General features: G+C 43.8%; 1 protein-coding gene across 2 annotated transcripts in view; it reads left to right on the plus strand.

Annotated features, from left to right (window-relative positions):
* LOC130290249 (uncharacterized) overlaps positions 1-17537 on the plus strand; it is a 101727-nt gene that overhangs the window by 18941 nt on the left and 65249 nt on the right. The window contains exon 1 of one of the 2 annotated variants that reach the window (XR_008847541.1): positions 4662-4926. The exons of the other annotated variant lie outside the window; for it this stretch is intronic. The gene's annotated coding sequence lies outside the window, so the exon portion shown is untranslated. Of the gene's footprint in view, positions 1-4661; positions 4927-17537 lie in introns of those variants that run through there. 2 annotated transcript variants of the gene reach the window in all.

Genomic DNA, 17537 nt, shown 5'->3' on the forward strand with positions numbered 1-17537 from the left:
CAAGTTCCAGGAGGTGCTCATAAAAGCCCTGATCTTTGGCGGTCAGGGGGGAGCGGCCCCAAGCACTTCCGGAACTGGAGGTGTCAGGATCGTCCCCGGCCAACACTTTCCAGGTGAGATTCCCCACATTGGAAAGAAGCGGCGATCCCAGAAAAAAATGCAGAGTGTGTCGCTGGAGGGGTATTCAGAAGGACACCACCACTCAGTGCGACACTTGCCCCGATCATCCGGGCCTCTGCATAAAAAATTGCTTCAGGGAGTATCACACTTCCATGTAGCACAAAATTTTTAAATCATCTTTCCCCATTTTAATTCCTCATGATTTGACCAAAATGTACCAGTCCAGAGCACATTGTCCACCAAATTTTAACCCCCCCCCCCCCAAAAAAAAAAAAAAAACTAAACCCAATAACATAATACCCTATATAAGACCTCTGGTGGTATTGGGTCATGTATCAGAGTCATTTGCATCAGGGGTTTTCAGGTTACACAGCGCTCTCTCTACACCTGAGCAGGCTGGGCATTTGGAGTAACAGAATAGGGATGGCCACACACATCACATTTCCAGAATGATGAATCAGAGTATAGGGTTTGGGGCGGGCATAATTTTTACTTTTGACTATACTCTGGGGCATCATTCTGGGTACCCAATTTGCAATTATTATGAAAATTGCAATTTTCATTTTTCAAAAAATTACCCTTCATCCATTCCTGGAAAATAAATCTAGGAAACGCCCGCCCATTCAAAATGGTGTCACATGTGGCTGTGTTTTTTTTTTTTTTTCTTTATATTCCTCTGAATGTATGTAACCATCAAGCCTCAAATGCGCAGTGCTCTCTCCTCCCCTGAGTGGTGTGCGCATTTTCTGTTTCAATAATTTTTATTGAGCAAAAATGTTTGTCAATTTTCATAAATAAAAGGAAAATCATGAACAAATGCACATCATCAATGTCACAGGAAAAATGTTAGCATTCATGATACAAAGATATTGGCATTGAAAACATATGAGAAATGTATCTCTGACTCAGGTGTGACATTGACATTAAAAGAAACACAAACTTGTAAGGAAAAGGAGCATACAAACAATATTAGTAATGCAGTGCAGAGCCTGTCATCCTATGGATTGCAATACAGTTGAACATAAAGAAACAAAGACATTGTCCACTGATCTTCCTAAGGCAAACGCTCTAGTTCTGTCGAACGTATGTAGAGTAGGTATGTTCGTTTTACGGCTATGAACTACAGTGACTAGCTTGTGCTCGGACTAGGTCAGTAAAATGAGAGTATGGGAGGTGCTGTGTATAAGAGACAGACTTAGGTGCCAACTTTAGCGCATATTAAGAGTAGAGTACGAGGAGAAAAGCCAATACGCCCAATGCGTTTTCGGTGTGTGCATTTTCACCCAAAAAAAACATTCCCATAATGATGAAGCAGAGCATAGGGTTTGTGGCGGGCACACATTTTACTTTTGCCTATGCACTGGGTCATCATACTCCATACACAGATAGTATATCAGTTGGAAAATAGGAATTATCATTTTTCCAAAAATACATTTCATCCATACCTGGAAAATGAATTTAAGAAACACCCAACCATTCCAAATGTCCACTTTACCCCTATAAAGATTAATCAGGGGTTGTACTTTCTGTAATGGTGTTACATGTGGGTATTCCTTTCTTTTATTTTCCTCTGAACGTATGTAACCGTCAGCTACTGATATGCCATAGGCCTCAAATGTGAACACAGCTCTATGAGTCTTGAGCCATGTTATGTGCCTGCACAGCATGTTACGTCCACATATGGAGTATTTTTTTACACAGGAGAAATTGGGTTAAACATTTTGGGGGATTTTTCTCTGATTAACCCTTGTAAATTAGCAACTTTTTTGGTAACAACAGCATTTTTGTGAAAAAAGAACACACCTTTTGGTTTTACAGCCCACTGATCCAAAAACCTATGACGAGTAAATACTCACAGTACCCCTTGTTACGTTCCTTGAGGGGTGTCATTTCAAAATTCAGATCACTTGCCAGGTTTTTTCTTTTTTCTTTTAGGTCAGAACCTCTGCCATTGCAGGGCCCCCTTAGGCCTCAAAGGTGCTCGGTGCTCTCTCACTCATTAGCCCAGTTGTGAACCCGCACAGCACGTTACATCTACATATGTGGCATTTCCTTACTTGGAACAAATTGGGCTCCAAACATTGGGTGGCATTTTCTCCTATAATCCAATTTAAAAATGAAAATTTTTGTGTAACAGCAGAAATTCACTGTTAAAAATCTGATTTTTTAATATTACGGCCCACTGTTCAAAAAACCTGTGAGTTGTAAATACTCACTGTACCCCTTGCTACGTTCCTTGAGGGGTGTACTTTCCAAAAAGATGGCACAGTTGGGGGGGAGATCCTCTGTTCTGCCACCATGGGGGCTTTGAAAATGCACATGGCCCCCAACTACAATTCCAGCCAAAACAGCGCTCCTTCTCTTCTGAGACCTGTAGTGCACTAGCCGAGCAATTTACGTCCACATATGAGATATTTACTTATTCATGAGAAATTGGGCTACAATTTTTTTTTTTTGGGGGGGGGGGGGGGTTGTTTAATTACACCTTCTTTAAATGAAAAATGTGGGGTAACACGAGAATTTTAGTGTTAAAAATAAAATTTTTCACTTTTACAACTGTTCAATAAACCTGTGAGGTATAAGTTCTTACTGTAAGGCTTATTGTGTTCCTTTAGGGGTGTAGTTTCCAAAATGGTGTCACATGTGGGGGGTTTCCGCTGTTCTGGCACCATGGGGGCTTCCTAAATGCAACATGCCCCCCAAAAACCATTTCAGCAAAATTCTTTTTCAAAAAGCCAAATTTTGCTCCTTGCCTTCTGAGCATTGTAGTGCGCCAGTAGAGCACTTAACGTCCACATATGGGGTGTTTTCTTAATCGGGAGAAATTGGGCTTTACATTTTGGGGTCCATTTTCTCCTATTATCCCTTATGAAAAAGAAAAAATTAGGGTAACACCATCATTTTAGTGTTAAAAATCAAATTTTCCATTTTCACATCCAACTTCAATGCAAAGTCGTCAAACACACGTGAGGTGTTAAGGCTCACTATACCCCTTGTTACGTTCCTTGAGGGATGAAGTTTCCAAAATAGTATGCCATGTGTTTTTTTTTTTTTTTTTTTGCTGTTCTGACACCATTGGGGCTTCCTAAATGCAACATGCCCCCAAAAAATCATTTCAGCAAAATTCTCTTTCAAAAGGCCAAATTTAGCTCCTTGTCTTCTGAGCATTGTAGTGCGTCAGCAGAGCTCTAAACATCCACATATGAGGTATTGCCATACTCGAGAGAAATTGGGCTACACATTTTAGGAGTCTTTTTCTCCTGTTACCCCTTGTAAATTGTCTAAAAAAGGGGCTACAAGAACATGTCAGTGTAAAAAAAATTGATTTAGATTTTTTTCCTCCACTTTGCTGCTATTCCTGTGAAATACCTAAAGGGTTAACAAAGTTTCTGAATGTCATTTTGAATACTTTGAGGGGTACACTTTTCATAATGGGGTCTATAATGTTTTTTTTTTTGTTTTGTTTTTTTACAGAAAGGCCCCTCAAATCCACTTCAAACTTAACTGGTCCCTGAAAAAATCATTTTTAGAATTTTTCATGAAAATTTTTAAAATTGCTGCTTTATTTTGAAGCCCTCTAATGTCTTCAAAAAGTAAAAACATGTCAACTTTCTGATTCCAACACAAAGTAGACATATTGTATATGTGAATCAAGATATAATTTATTTGGAATGTCTATTTTCCTTACAAGAAAAGAGTTTTGAAGTAGAAAAATAAAAATTTTTCTAAATTTTCATGAAATTTTTAAATTTTTCGACAAGAAATGATGCAAGTAACGCCGAAAATTTACCACTAACATAAAGTAGAATATGTCACGAAAAAACTATCCCAGAGTCAGAATGAAAAGTAAAAGCATCCCAGAGTTATTAATTCTTAAATTGACAGTGGTCAGAATTGCAAAAAATACTCCTATCCTTAGGGTCAAAATGGGCTCCATCCCCAAGGGATTAAATGAAATCACGGAATTAGTTTTTTCTCACTTTATGCGTTAAAATTCTAATACTATGCTGCTTTTTCTTTTTTTGCCCTTTTAAGCCCCCTGACTATTCACTAATTATAAAAAATATAAAATTAATCCAGTCCATCAGAATATTTTTTAGCTGAATATAATCAACTGTCAAGAAGCCCTTGACCGGGACCCGGACCAGCTGTGTGTCGCTGGTTTTCTATTTTCTTTTCCATGCTGCTCCCAAAACATTTAACGGGGACCTGGGATTTGCCTCTCTGCTGGTGCAGCCGGCTGTCTCCCATGTCTGTCTGTGCCGGAGTGCAGACTGGTTCCGTGCATTCATGGATAATCCACATGCACCAGATTTGCTGCTCACTCAGATAACAATACAGTGTTTGCAATATAGTCAAATTATCATTGTGACCATTCTATTCCGGTTTCCTCAATGTATTTTTAATATACTGAGCACTATGAATGTCAAAGTGTTATGTTGTCCTTTTTATTATTATACATTTTTGTATGTGTATGTTTTTATAAAGAAGCAACTGTTATTGTGTTAATAGGTAAACTCATTAATTTGTTTGCGGGCTTTTTTCATATAAATATGACACGTTGATAGCTGTATCAATCAGAGGACCTGAGGAAGAGGGGGTCCCACCCCTTGAAACATGTAGTCCACAGCACTTTGAATGAATTTTAATTTTTATTGAATAATTTCCACTGTCCGACTTGAATTTCTTCTGACCGCCCTGAGGACTTCAGAGATGGGCACGATCCAGGCAGCACCCGGGCTACCCACCCAGAGATTGGGGATTCAAGCTTCAGTAGGTGTTATGCTCTGAGCATAACACCACCAGGTTAGCACAATCATATTGTTGCTAGTGGTAACCCCTTGACTGTCGAAATAACGGCACATGATTGCGCTTTTGTCAGTTTTTTTCTTCTTGTTTTCGCATATGTCTTTTTTTCTTAGGGATTGTGAAGCCCTGGTGTCTACTCATGCTGCTGCCAACTCCAGGCTGTGCCATTCGGACACTATATGGTCTCCTCATGCTTCAGCAAACTCCAGGCTGTGTCATTCAGCCAATATATGGTTTACTGATGCTGCTGGGCCTGGGTCTGAGCCTAAACATTTTTTTATGGTAGCACTAGCTACCCTAAATCTTCAATTTAAATTTCAAAATTAATCGTTATTTCTTAGGGATTGTGAAGCCCTGGTGTCTACTCATGCTGCTGCCAACTCCAGGCTGTGCCATTCAGACACTATATGGTCTCCTCATGCTTCAGCCAACTCCAGGCTGTGTCATTCAGGCAATATATGGTTTACTGTTGTTGCTGGGCCTGGGTCTGGGAATATGAAATTTTGTTATGGTAGCACTAGCTACCCAAAATGTTCAGTTTAAATTTCAGAATTCATTTTTTAATCTTAGGGATTGTAAATTTCTAGTGTCTACTCATGCTGCTGCCAACTCCAGGCTGTGCCATTCAGACACTATATGGTCTCCTCATCCTGCAAACACCTCCACACTGTGTCATTCAGCCACTATGTGGTCTCCTCATGCTGCCAACACCTCCACGATGTGTCATTCAGCCACTATATGGTCTCCTCATGCTGCCAACACCTCCACGCTGTGTCATTCAGGCACTATATGTCTCCTCATGCTTCAGCCTCATCCAAGCTGTGTCATTCAGCCACTATATGGTCTCCTCATGCTGCCAACACCTCCATGCTGTGTCAATCAGCCACTATATGGTCTCCTATTACTGATGCCACCGGCAGTGATTCTAAAAGCGATGCCTGTAATCTGCATGTCATACTGAATAACAGTATTATTTCACTACCCCAGCACACTCCATATGCGTGTTAGAACACAACAACGTTTTCTACACCCCTATTGAAGCTCTCGGTAGGCTAGAAATAGCCATTTTTAATATAGATTTGCCACGAATAGATTTGGATCAAACCAAAATTTTTCGAAAAATTTGGCAAATCGTCCAGATCCAATTTTTCTAAAGTTTGCTCATCTATAGTGTTTAGTAATTCTAACGCAGCAGGGAGATGAGGGTGGTATACAATGGTTCGATGTAGGTCTCAGATGTTGACTTCGCTTCCCCAATCAGTGATTGGCTGCAAAGATCTCAAGATATGCCATTGAGCTCTCTAATACTTCAGAATAACTGCACCCAGCAGGGGATGAAGGTGGGTGTTAATAAAACAGGCAAGACCAGTGCTTCACTGGAGTCTGCAGGCCTCAAACAGAGCAGTCATTCACCCTGACCAAATCCAGTATTTAATGGTTCAAACTGATCCTCTCAGCAAATTGTAAGCAGAGCTGGTATTTTTGTAGAGATTTATGCCAGCTTGGCAGAGAATAAATTTGTTTAAATGCTCTCTTGAGCAGGAGATCCAGCGATAAGCTTATGCTTTGTTCAGCAGCAAGCTCCAATCCCCCAACAAATTAAAGTTAACATGTGTACAGGGTATACGCATAGCCACACACACACATATATATATATATATATATATATATATATATATATATGTGTGTGTGTGTGTGTGGCAAAGTCAAAACATGAAAAAGTTGTCAGTCACATTTAGGGTCTATTCACACGTACAGTATCCTGTGCATATTTGATGCCACATATTTGAATCTGCAGATTTAATGCTGCAGAGCTCAATTTAAATCTGCAGGCTAAAATGTGCAGCTTCAAATAAACAGCATTAAATATGCGCAGGATACTGTATGTGTGAATACACCTCTAAAGTGACAATTTACAAAGTATACAGTTCCTGCAAAGAAAAACATTTCCATAAAAAGAATATTATGATTTGTGGAGTAGGTTGGAAGAGGTTGAAAATCCCTTAAAATGAGAATGACAATCGCATTATGGCTGATGTAGTTATTTTACAGCAGACAGATGTTACATTGTAGTAAAATGTATTTGGAAAAAGAAACAATCTCACCCAAACAATGATGTTGAAAAACATGTGTACCTTATTATTCCACAATGATTTTCATTTTATCTTCTCTGTGGACTTAAAATAAAAAGTATGCAAAACCTGGGACTCTGGTTATGTGATAAAAATGTATATTCATTCTAGGGACTGGAAAAAAAAAAAAACTATGGTAAATCTATGTTTATTCACTTTGCCAATTATCTTTTTTCACACTGTTAGAATATTGCACTTTTATTTTGCTGCTGCCAGTTTATGTAAGACATTTCTATGCTCAATGGATATGGGTACATGGTATAAGTGCCTAATATTTTAGAGATACAGTAATGTTAAGATCCTCCTCCCTGGTTCTGCTAAACTGAACTATGGTGCTGTAAACAAAACTACACGAGGGATGGGGTGTTGAGTATTGAGTATTACATTTGGAATAGATAAAGCTCAATATGAGTACAATACACTCATGTGCTTCATCCTATCTGTATACAATTGCTTTCATCGGTAGTGCTGACTCTGCAGGTCCTCATACAGATTTATGTTTCCCTTTTGTACCTCATAATTTTCCCAGATCTTAATAGAATTACTAAAAATAATTAGAATTAGAAAATTCACGTAATTTTACTTATCTTTGGAAACTGTGTCTTTATGTACTTCTGAGGCATTATCTATTTGTCTGCAGTTGGTGAAGATGGATAAAGGAGGATTAAAGAGATATTTGTCCAAAAACTGTGTGTTTAGCATATGTATTACATATATAGCACAATATTTTTATTCCCAGACCCAGGCCCAGCAACATCAGTAAACCATATATTGCCTGAATGACACAGCCTGGAGTTGGCTGAAGCATGAGGAGACCATATTAAAGCACTTGTGCTGGAGTGTTAGTGGAAATAATATAGAACTTGGTTCTAAAGCACTCCAGTGGAAAGCATTTTTTTCTGGTGCCAGAAAGTTAAACAGATTTAGTAAATTACTTCTATTAAATAATCCCAATCCTTCCAGGCGTTACTCTCCTACTTGCAGCGCTCCGGTCAGCGAGTCTAAATGGGAGCGCTGCTCTGTGTCCCTCGGCAGGGATGCGATCCCCGTGGCGGGACGTGCCCGTCCGTGGGTCGCATCCCGTGTTACTTACCGGCCCCGTCCTTCTGCTCAGTCCCGCCGCGCCGGGTCTCTCAGATTTAAAGGGCCAGTGTACCATTAATTGGTGCCTGGCCCAATTAGTTCTAAGCACTCCCCACTCCATAAAAACCCACTTCCCCTTCCTGTCCCTTGTTGCCTTGTGCCCTGAGAAAGCGTTTCTGTGTGTTCCATTGCCTGTGTATCCAGACCCTTGCCGTTGCCCCTGACTACGAACCGTTGCTGCCTGCCCAGACCTTCTGCTACATCCGACCTTCCTTTTGCCTTGTCCTTGTGTACCGCGCCTGTCTCAGCAGTCAGTGAGGTTGAGTCGCTATCGGGTGGAACGACCTGGGGGTTACCTGCCGCTGCAAGTCCATCTCGTTTTGCGGCGGACTCTGGTGAAAACCAGTAACCCCTTAGATTCCGTTCCCCTGGTACGGCCCACGCCATCACCTCACCGACACAGAGGATCCACCACCCGTGTCCTCCCCGCATACCAGTCCGGATCCTGACAGTAGATCCGGCCATGGATCCCGATGAGGTCCCGCTGCCCAGTGTCGCTAACCTAACCTCCATGGTCACCCAGCAATCACAGCAGATCGCGCAACAAGGACAACAGCTGACTCAGTTGACCGCTATCCTGCAACAGCTTCTGCCGCAACAACAGCAACCATCTCCTCCGCCAGCTCCTGCATCTCCTCTGCAGCGAGTGGCTGCTCCCAGTCTCTGCCTGTCTCTTCCAGACAAGTTTGATGGGGACTCTAAACTGTGCCGTGGATTCCTGTCCCAGTGTTCCCTACACCTGGAGATGATGTCAGACCAATTTCCTACAGAACGGTCCAAGGTGGCGTTCGTGGTCAGTCTCCTGTCTGGAAAAACCTTGTCATGGGCCACACCGCTCTGGGACCGCAACAATCCTGCCACTGCTACAATCCAGTCCTTCTTCTCAGAAGTACGTAGTGTCTTTGAGGAGCCAGCCCGGGCTTCCTCAGCCGAGACTGCTTTGCTGAATCTTGTCCAAGGGAGTTCTTCAGTGGGCGAATACGCCATCCAGTTCCGCACCCTTGCCTCTGAGCTATCCTGGAATAATGAGGCCCTCTGCGTGACTTTCAAGAAAGGCTTATCCAGTCACATCAAAGATGTCCTTGCCGCACGAGAAATTCCTGCTAACCTGTCTGAACTCATCCATTTGGCCACCCGCATCGACATGCATTTCACGGAAAGACGCCAGGAGCTTCGTCAGGAAAAGGATCTTGTTCAAACCAGGCGGTTTTCCTCCCAGGCTCCTCTCTTCCAACGTCCTTTGCAATCTGTTCCTGTGCCTCCTGCCGAGGAGGCCATGCAAGTGGATCGGTCTCGCCTGACCCAACAAGAGAGGACTCACCTTAGGAATGAAAACCTGTGTCTATACTGTGCCAGCACCGAAAATTTTCTAAAAGATTGTCCTATTCGTCCTCCGCGTCTGAGAAACGCACCCACTCACCTAGTTAACGTAGAAGAGTCGTTGCTAGGAGGGAATTCTACCTCTTCACGATTGACTTTACCTGTGCGGATTACTATACCCGCTAATGCTACCTCCTTCTCCGTTGTGGCCTTCTTGGATTCGGGTTCAGCAGGAAGTTTCATTGAAGCCTCCCTAGTCAACAGATCCAACATACCAGTTACCCGTCTTGTCAAACCTCACTTCATTTCATCCGTCAATGGAGAGAGACTGGTCTGCACCGTGCGTTACCGCACTCAACCGCTACTCATGAGTGTTGAAGTTCACCATCATGAACATATTGAATTTTTTGTGCTACCCAACTGCACTTCTGAAATTCTTCTGGGTTCACCCTGGCTCCAACGTCATTCGCCTAGCCTCGACTGGGTCACCGGGGACATTAAGAGCTGGGGATCTTTTTGCCACAAGCGATGTCTCCACCCAGTTTCTTCCTGCCAAGTCTCCATGGCTACTCCATTGCCAGGTCTTCCTAAGGCCTATCAGGACTTTTTGGACGTCTTTTGTAAAAAGCAAGCAGAGGTCTTACCTCCACATATACCCTATGACTGCCCTATCGACCTGCTCCCTGGTACCACACCGCCCCGTGGTAGGATTTACCCACTTTCTGCCCCGGAATCACAACCTATGTCTGAGTACACACAAGAAAACCTCAAAAGAGGTTTTATTTGGAAATCTTCTTCTCCAGCTGGAGCTGGATTTTTCTTTGTCGCTAAAAAAGATGGATCTCTCTGCCCTTGTATTGATTACCGCGGTCTCAATAAACTTACTGTAAAAAATTGCTATCCTCTGCCTCTCATCTCCGAACTCTTCGACCAACTGCGAGGCGCCAAGATTTTCTCCAAACTTGATCTAAGGGGCGCATATAACCTCATCCGTATTCGAGCAGGCGACAAATGGAAAACCGCCTTCAATACCAGAGATGGTAACTTTGAATACCTAGTCATGTCCTTTGGTCTATGCAACGCCCCAGCAGTTTTTCAGGACTTTGTTGATGAGATTTTTTGAGACATGCTGTACTCCGGTATGGTAGTCTACCTTGACGACATCCTCATTTTTTCCTCCAACCTAGAGGAACATCGCATTCATGTTCATCAAGTGCTCCAGCGACTACGCCAAAGTCAACTTTACGCTAAAATTGAGAAGTGTCTATTCGAACGCAGCAGTCTTCTCTTCATGGGATACATTGTGTCCGGACAAGGTCTTCAAATTGACCCTCATAAACTTTCTGCGGTAATGGATTGGCCTCGTCCCACTGGCCTGCAAGCAATCCAAAGATTTCTCGGATTTGCTAATTATTATCGTTAATTCATCTCCCACTTCTCCACCATCGTTGCTCCTATTGTAGCACTGACTAAGAAAAATGCTAATCTGAAATCCTGGCCGCCACAGGCGGAGGAAGCCTTTAACCACCTCAAAGCCACCTTCTCCTCTGCTCCAGTCTTGTCCAGACCAGATCCTCAGAAGCCCTTCTTCCTCAAGGTTGACGCCTCCTCTGTTGGAGCCGGAGCTGTTCTCCTTAAAAAACCTGCTAAAGGAAAAAATGTCACTTGTGGATTTTACTCCAAAACTTTTTCTCCTCCAGAAAAAAACTATTCCATTGGAGACCGTGAACTATTGGCGATTAAGTTGGCCCTTGAGGAGTGGAGACATCTTCTGGAAGGATCCCTTCACCCCATCACCAGCTATACAGATCACAAAAATCTGTCTTATCTCCAATCTGCCCAGCAGCTAAATCCTCGCCAGGCTAGGTGGTCGCTGTTTTTTGCCCGTTTCAACTTTCAAATCCATTTTCGTCCTGCTGACAAGAATGTCAGAGCTGATGCTCTATCTCGTACCACCGATGCCTCTGAAGCCGAGACCCTTCCTCAGCACATCATCCCCCCTGAGTGTCTGATCTCTTCTGCTCCTGCTTCTCTGGTGCCTACCCCTCCAGGAAAGACTTATGTTCCTCCCCGTCTTCACCTCCGGATCCTCAAATGGGGCCATTCTTCCCTTCTGGCTGGTCACGCTGGAATCAAAAAGACTTTACAGTTGATTGCCAGACACTATTGGTGGTCCTCCTTGGAGAAGGATGTGACCAATTTCGTACGAGCCTGTACAGTATGTGCACGTGACAAGACCCGTCGTCAGAAGCCTTCAGGTCTTCTCCATCCGCTGCCGGTGCCTGAACAGCCTTGGTCCCACATAGCCATGGACTTCATCACTGATCTTCCTGTATCCCATGGCAACACTGTCATTTGGGTGGTTGTTGATCGTTTTTCCAAAATGACTCACTTTATTCCGCTTCCAGGCCTTCCTTCTGCGCCACAGTTGGCAACGCGATTTTTTCTGCAGATTTTTCGTCTTCACGGGCTTCCCACGCATATCGTCTCGGATAGAGGCGTTCAATCTGTGTCTAAATATTGGAGAGCTCTCTGTAATCAATTAAGGATCAAATTAAATTTCTTGTCCTCCTACCACCCACAGTCCAATGGTCAAGTGGAGAGAGTGAACCAGATCCTTGGTGACTACCTGTGACATTTTGTCTCCTCCCACCAAGATGATTGGGTCGACCTGTTACCCTGGGCTGAATTCTCGTACAATTTCAAAAACTCTGAGTCATCCGCCAAGTCTCTGTTTTTTGTGGTGTACGGCCGTCACCTGCTTCCCCCCCTCCCCATTCCCACTTCATCGGGAGTTCCTGCTGTAGATTAATTGACTCAAAAGTCGCTCTCTCTGGCCTCTCATCGAATGAAGAGACATGCGGATAAGAAGAGAAGAACTCCTCCTGTCTTTGCCCCTGATGACAAAGTGTGGCTCTCTTCCAAATATATTCGGTTTCGTGTCCCTAGCTACAAGCTGGGTCCACGTTACCTCGGGCCATTTAGAGTCAAAAGTCAAATCAACTCTGTCTAATACAAGCTCCATCTTCCTCCTTCTCTTTGTATTCCTAACTCCTTTCATGTATCCCTTCTCAAACCTCTCACTCTTAACCGCTTTTCCCCCAAGGTCACTGTTCCTGCTCCTGTCACTGGGTCCTCTGACGTCTTCTCGGTAAAAGAAATCCTAGCCTCCAAGGTCCTCAGAGGTAAAAAAAAAATTCTTGTATACTGGGAGAATTGTGGCCCCGAAGAGAGGTCTTGGGAGCCCGAGGACAATTTCCTCGACAAGGAGCTCCTCCATAGGTTCCTGGGCTCCAAAAAGAGGGGGAGACCAAAGGGGGGGGGTACTGTAACGCCGAGTGCTCCGGGCCCCGCTTCCTCTCCGGAGCGCTCGCGGCGTTACTCTCCTACTTGCAGCGCTCCGGTCAGCGAGTCTGACCGGGAGCACTGCTCTGTGTCCCTCAGTGGGGATGCGATCCCCGTGGCGGGACGTGCCCGCCCGCGGGTGGCATCCCGTGTCACGGCCCCGTCCTTCTGCTCAGTCCCGGCACTCGCTGCCCCGCTCCTTAGGGCGCGCGCGCGCCGGGTCTCTCAGATTTAAAGGGCCAGTGCACCATTAATTGGTGCCTGGCCCAATTAGTTCTAAGCACTCCCCACTCCATAAAAACCCACTTCCCCTTTCTGTCCCTGCCGGATATTGTTGCCTTGTGCCCTGAGAAAGCGTTTCTGTGTGTTCCATTGCCTGTGTATCCAGACGCTTGCCGTTGCCCCTGACTACGAACCGTTGCTGCCTGCCCAGACCTTCTGCTACGTCCGACCTTGCTCTTGCCTTGTCCTTGTGTACCGCGCCTGTCTCAGCAGTCAGTGAGTCTCTATCGGGTGGAACGACCTGAGGGTTACCTGCCGCTGCAAGTCCATCCCGCTTTGTGGCGGGCTCTGGTGAAAACCAGTAACCCCTTAGATTCCGTTCCCCTGGTACGGCCCACGCCATCACCTCACTGACACAGAGGATCCACCACCCGTGTCCTCCCCGCATACCAGTACGGATCCTGACACAGTAATTATCAGTTGCTGTATACTACAGAGTAAGTTATTTTTTATATTATTTTCTGTCTGACTACAGGGCTCTCTGCTGACACCTCTGTCCATGTCAGGAACTGTCTGGAGCAGGAGAGGTTTGCTAAGGGGATTTGCTCCTTCTCTGAACAGTACCTTACATGGACGAAGGTGTCAGCAGAGAGCAATGTGGTCAGACAGAAAAGAAATTCTAAAAGAAAAGAACTTCCTCTGTAGTATACAGCAGCTGGTAAGTACTGGAAGGATTCGGATTTTTAAATAGAAGTAATTAACAAATCTTTCTAACTTTCTGACACCAGTTGATTTGAAAAAAAAATAATAATAATAATAATTCCATCAGAGTACCCCTTTAAGGATGCAGGGCCTCATGTAAACTGAGCGTGCTTTATACCAAGTAAATTCCTGACAACTCTGATCAGTCCAATGTCTGGCATGAACCTTTTAAACGTCACAATCAAATTTCTAAATTTAGCTTGCCAGTAGCTCAAGGTTGCTGGACCACCTCAGTGAAATTGTCTCTTACCTTCCTCCATCCCGTCTGATTTTTTTTCTGGTTTCACTGTAGATTTTGTGGTAAAATGGTCCCCAAATCCAAAAGTCCTCTGGACTCTCCCATGTCTTGGGGTGTGCTAAATGTGTGCCTAATGTCAAATGCCAAGTGCCTTCTCTTCTGTTCCCTATACAAAGAAGAAAATGCCCTGGCAGTAGATACCTTATTAACCCCATGGGATTTTAGCCTGACTTACATTTTTCCCCAAACACCATGTTCCAGAGGGTGCTGTACAAAACCCAGCAAGACTGGACACCAAAATTGCACTAACTCATTTTGGCCCTGCCGAGTTTGTTATGTCATTTGTTTCAGTAAGCAAATGTCAGTATAAGACTGTTCACTTCAGGCAGAATCTGGGGTCTCAGGACAGCCAGTTTGCCATAACCTGCAGAGCCTTAGGCTGACAACCTGCAGGTTGTTAGCTCACTTTTAGAGTCAAGGCTCCCTTTTGCAGTCTGAGCCAGGTAAATACCAAGTCCCATTACTCTAAAGATGCATTGAGCAGCTCTATCGGCTTCATTTCGGGATTATTACTTTTTTAACCTTGTGGTGAAGAGGCTCATTAAAGAGGTCATATCATAAGCTATGACCCAAGGTTCCTGGTCTAGTGATACCAGGGTCACACCAATAGTTTCTAGGATATCTTCTTTCAGGAAGGAATTCATCTACTTTCTATGGCTGTGCACAATTAGAGAAAGAAAGCCGGCAATACTTCTATAGCTTGGTGGACGAGAGAAACTTAGCTAGCTAATACCTACATTCTAGTCAACCTGTACCTCAGGGTCTCATGGCTTATTTTTCATGTCCATTTCGAATTCTGTGCTTGAGAGTTCAGCCTTTTCATTAGATCATTTGAAAGATTTATGAAACCTTGTGTAGAGTGAAAGTGGTGTGGTTGGCCATAGCGTACTCTGAGGAGGTAAATGTACAATCAAAGAGAACACTAAGATAACACATCCTAGATCTGAATGAATGTTCTAAACGTATGAAATACTTTCGTCTTTACAAAGTTGAATTTGCTGACAACAAAATCACACAAAAATTATCAATGGAAATCAAATTTATCAACCCATGGATGTCTGGATATTGAGTCACACTCAAAATCAAAACGAGGCTCAGTAGTGTGTATGGCCTTCACGTGCCCGTATGACCTCACTGGGTATGCTCCTGATCAATGCCTGGGCATGCTCCTGATGAGGTAGCGGATGGTATCCTGAGGGATGTCCTCCCAGACCTGGACTAAAGCATCCGCCAACTACTGGACAGCCTGTGGTGCAATGTGGCATCGGTGAATGGAGTGGGACATAGTGTCCCAGATGTGCTCAATCGGATTCAGGTCTGGGGAACGGGTGGGCCAGTCCATAGCATCAATGTATTCCTCTTACAGGAACTGTTGACACACTCCAGCCACATGAGGTCTAGCATTGTCTTGCATTAGGAGGAACCCAGGGCCAACCGCACAAGCATATGGTCTCACAAGGGTTCTGAGGATCTCATCTCGGTACCTAATTGCTGTCAGGCTACTTCTGGCAAGCACATGGAGGGCTGTGCAGCCCCCCAAAGAAATGCCACCCCACACCATTACTGAGACACCGCCAAACCAGTCATGCTGGATGATATTGTAGGCAGCAGAACATTCTCCATGGTGTTTCCAGACTCTGTCACATCTGTCACATGTAATCAGTGGGAACCTGCTTTCATCTGTGAAGAGCACAGGGAGCCAGTGGCGAATTTGCCAATCCTGGTGTTCTCTGGCAAATGCCAAACGTCCTGCACAGTGTTGGGCTGTAAGCACAACCCCCACCTGTGGACGTTGGGCCCTCATACCACCCTCATGGAGTCTGTTTCTGACCGTTTAAGTGGACACATGCGCATTTGTGGCCTGCTGGAGGTCATTTTGCATGGCTCCGGCTGTGCTCCTCCTGCTCCTCCTTGCACAAAGGCAGAGGTAGCTGTCCTGCTGCTGGGTTGTTGCCCTCCTACGGCCTCCTCCACGTTTCCTGATGTACTGGCCTGTCTCCTGGTAGCGCCTCCATGCTCTGGACACTACACTTACAGACACAGCAAACCTTCTTGCCATCTTGCATTGATGTGCCATCCTGGATCAGCTGCACTACCTGAGCAACTTGTGTGGGTTGTAGACTTTGTCTCATGCTACCACTAGAGTGAAAGAGTGAGCTACCCCTAGAGTGAGTGGACAGTGTTATTTCACAGAATTGTGATTGACTTTGAGTTACATTGTGGTGTTTAAGTGTTTGCTTTATTTTTTTTGAGCAGTGTACGTCCTGAGAGATGGCCAGACAATGAAGCGAGCACAAGCTTATAGCAGTTGGGGACCCACTGCTAATGGCGGACATTAGCGATCATGCTGATGTTCTCCATTAACCTTTCAGATGAATACTGGTGAATTCTTCAGATGAATGGCATCTAAACCATTAGGGAGGATTACAGAGACTCATCGGACCACTACATTGTGATTGTGGAAAGCCAATGAGTCAAGATGGTGTCTGGAGTCCTAGTTACCAGCTATTTTTTGTTGTTGTTGCCGCTGTATATTTTATGTTAAAACAAAAGGTGTTATTACAAAGTACAATTGGTTGCACAGAAAACAAGGCATCACATTTCTCTGTAAATGAAAAAGCAAAAGAGTGATGGCTCTCAAAAGATGAAGAGAAAAAAAAATGGAAATTGTGTCCTCAATGCCAAAATGGGCTGTGTCCTTAACCCCTTAAAGGGGTACTACCATGGAAAACTTTTTTTTTTTTTAAATCAACTGGTGCCAGAAAGTTAAACAGATTTGTAAATTACTTCTAATAAAAAATCTTCATTTTTCCAGTACTTATTAGCTGCTGAATTCTACAGAGGAAATGGTTTTCTTTTTGGAACACAGAGCTCTCTGCTGACATCATGACCACAGTGCTCTCTGCTGACATCTCTGTCCATTTTAGGAACTGTCCATAGCAAACATATGCTGCTCTGGACAGTTCCTAAAATGGACAGAGATGTCAGCAGAGAGCACTGTGGTCATGATGTCAGCAGAGAGCTATGTGTTCCAAAAAGAAAACCATTTCCTCTGTAGTATTCAGCAGCTAATAAGTACTAGAAAGATTAAGATTTTTTATTAGAAGTAATTTACAAATCTGTTTAACTTTCTGGCACCAGTTGATTTAAAAAAAGTTTTCCACGGAAGTACCCCTTTAAGGATACAGCCCATTTTTCCCTTGAGGACACAACCAATTATCATTTTTGCATTTTTCATTCTTCCTTTAAAGATGCATAATTCTTTTATTTTTCCATTCACAGAGCCATATGAGCGCTTGTTTTTTGCAAGACCAATTGTATTTCGGAATGACACCTTTAATCCCATCATAAAATATATGAAAAAACAAAAGATTGCATTCACTCTT

The sequence above is a fragment of the Hyla sarda genome, chromosome 9 (assembly GCF_029499605.1).
Source record: "Hyla sarda isolate aHylSar1 chromosome 9, aHylSar1.hap1, whole genome shotgun sequence".
Taxonomy (NCBI): domain Eukaryota; kingdom Metazoa; phylum Chordata; class Amphibia; order Anura; family Hylidae; genus Hyla; species Hyla sarda.